This window comes from Dama dama, chromosome 20 (assembly GCF_033118175.1).
Source record: "Dama dama isolate Ldn47 chromosome 20, ASM3311817v1, whole genome shotgun sequence".
In the NCBI taxonomy this organism is placed as follows: Eukaryota; Metazoa; Chordata; class Mammalia; order Artiodactyla; family Cervidae; genus Dama; species Dama dama.
Window position 1 is genome coordinate 98143694 of NC_083700.1, and position 2474 is coordinate 98146167.

The 2474-nt window shown below is 44.3% G+C and overlaps 1 non-coding gene across 1 annotated transcript; it reads left to right on the forward strand.

The window, feature by feature from the left end:
* The first annotated feature begins 1705 nt into the window (after positions 1–1705).
* LOC133041907 (U5 spliceosomal RNA) lies at positions 1706–1821 on the forward strand. Its single transcript, XR_009689445.1, has one exon. It is a non-coding gene; the product is annotated as a U5 spliceosomal RNA (small nuclear RNA).
* Positions 1822–2474: the final 653 nt, after the last annotated feature.

The window sequence follows — 2474 nt, forward strand, 5'->3', positions numbered from 1 at the left end:
AGCAATTTTATTTGAGTATTAAAATCTAAAAGAGACACAACAAGGATATACTGTATAACAGGGAATTACAGCCATTATCTATAATCTATACTGGAGTATAATTTGGAAAAATACTGAATCAGTATGCTGTACATCTGAAACTAATATTATAAATCAAATATACTTCAATAAACAACAACAACAAAAAACAGGCATTCTGGTGCAGAGTCGAGCGGCGATGTGGTGCAGCTAGCATGTTGGGCACTCCAATCCCCCCCAAGGAGACCCTCAAGCAGAGGAAGAAATTCTTTTTCAAGAAACCTTTCAAACTGAGTAGCCTGTCTTTCAAGAGAAATTGGAAGGAGGGTGAGGTGATTTGTCTGCCTCCTAACCCACAGAGGAAGAGCAGGAGTAGGCAGAGACCTGGTACTTACAGTGAAGAAGGCACTGCCCAGGAAGGAAGTTTGCTGCTTCCCCTGTGAGCCAGGAGCCCGAGGTCCAAGGGGCAGAGGCTAATGCTGCCTCCAAAGGAGGAGACACAGAAGAGAAGGGCTCCAGGCCACAGAGCTATCCACTGCCTTGGGGCCTTATACCATGGAGAAAACAGGATGAATAGCGGTTTCATTCTGGGGCACGTGGGTGATCTCCAAGCTGCAAAAGCTGTGGTGTCCTTGTGAGGTCACTGCCTGGACCCCATGCCCTGGCTGCCCTCCTGTGCCCAGAAAGGAAGGAACTGTTGCCCCCTAGCCACATTCCCTCTCCTCCTCTCCCTCCCATGGATTCTCCCATCATCTCTCTGGTCTTCCTCTTAAGGCCAGTTTAAGCTGGTTCCTTGCAGCTGCCCAGGTTAGGTTAGTGATGTGAAATGCTCCTAGTCCCAGCCCCACCTCCTTCCCTGTCCCCACCAGGAAGAAGGCAGTTGCTGGTTTTCTTTCCCAATTCTTTCCAAGCAGGTTATGTTTGCTGCTCAAATTCCTGAGCCAGATGTGGGGGTGTGTACACTCCCAAATCCTGAGTGTTCTGCCTCCCCTTGAGTTTTTAGACTAGTGACACCTGGGCCGAGGAGGACACAGCCCCTGTCTAGGTTTTTGTAAGTGTCTTAACTGAAGTTCAAACCTCCAATAAACCGAGTCTCTTTTTCTACTTAGTAAGCAAGTATTAAGCTTGGGTTAGGGGAAGGTCTGTAACGTGAAACAACGTCCTGTCTTTTTCTTTTCTTTCCTCCCATTGTTGTCAATAACTTTTATTGGCCAAACCCCAGATTTGTACTTTTCTTTTTTCTGACTGCTAAAACCATTTTTCCCCCCTCCCTCCTGGTTTTACTGTAACATTTGGGAAAAGAATAGATGTCATCCCTTAAGAAAAGATAAAATCGAATTTTCTCATTGGACCCTGCATCTATGCTCTTGCCGATCTGGCTTCTGCTCCGCCCCCTAGTGGTGGCTCTAGTGGTGCCTTAAATTTTAAGGCATTTCCTGAAATGCGACGTTGGAGAGTCAACTTCATTTACATACCCACAATGCATTGCATTCAGGAGCGTGCCTACTTTAAAGACTAGATCCTTTTTTTCCTTTTTATTTCTCTCCTACTTCTGAAAAATTAAGATATTTTCAAAGAATTATCTGAGATAAGGGCAGAACTTGCTCGCTTTTGGGCGGGCATATAGTTACCATTGCTGTCTTAGGACTTACGGTTAACCGAGGACTGTGTGCCGGAACTCTGCAGCATACTCTGGTTTCTCTTCAGATCGTATAAATCTTTCGCCTTTTACTAAAGATTTCCGTGGAGAGGAACAATTCTGAGTCTTAAACCAATTTTTTGAGGCCTTGCTTTTGCAGGGCTTATAAATTTGTTTAAAAATAGACAATAAATTTAAATGTAATTTAGTATGCTTTGAGTACCTATATGTTTGTATTGCTTGCATAAGTCTTGCTTATCATTTACCATTTGCTGTTGTTTGTTTTGCTGGGTGTTTGAAGTTTTCTTACTTAAGTTCTATTTTTCTTATGGGGTTTGGTTTCAGATAGATAGTCTCAAGAGGTTGTGTTGTGTCTGGAAACTGGCAGTGCAAAACATTCTTTGAGACAGAAGAGGTCCGAGTGATAAATCGGCCGCTGAAGAGCTGCTAGCATTTGTCTTTCTCTCAGTGACCGCGCAGTCATGAACGATGAAAGTAGAGTACACAGAAGTGGAAGCTACGTTTTGTTATGAGGGCTTAGAATTTGTTCTGTGAAGGCCGCCAAACATAAACTTGGATGGTCTTCTGTGCCTGTCACGGGGCTTGGCATAGAAGAGTCAGTTGTTCAATAGATGTTTGCTACTTGTGAAAAATCCGGTTAACCCGGTTTTGTTTAGGCCTTGAGTTAAAGTTCAGGCTTGGGCATATCTGTTCACAATTTTCACGAGGGGGATACCTGAGCATGGCAGGCAGGCAGGCAAGAACCCCACCCACTCTGGGGCTGTGGTTTCTAATTAGTGTCCTTGGTGTATGCTTT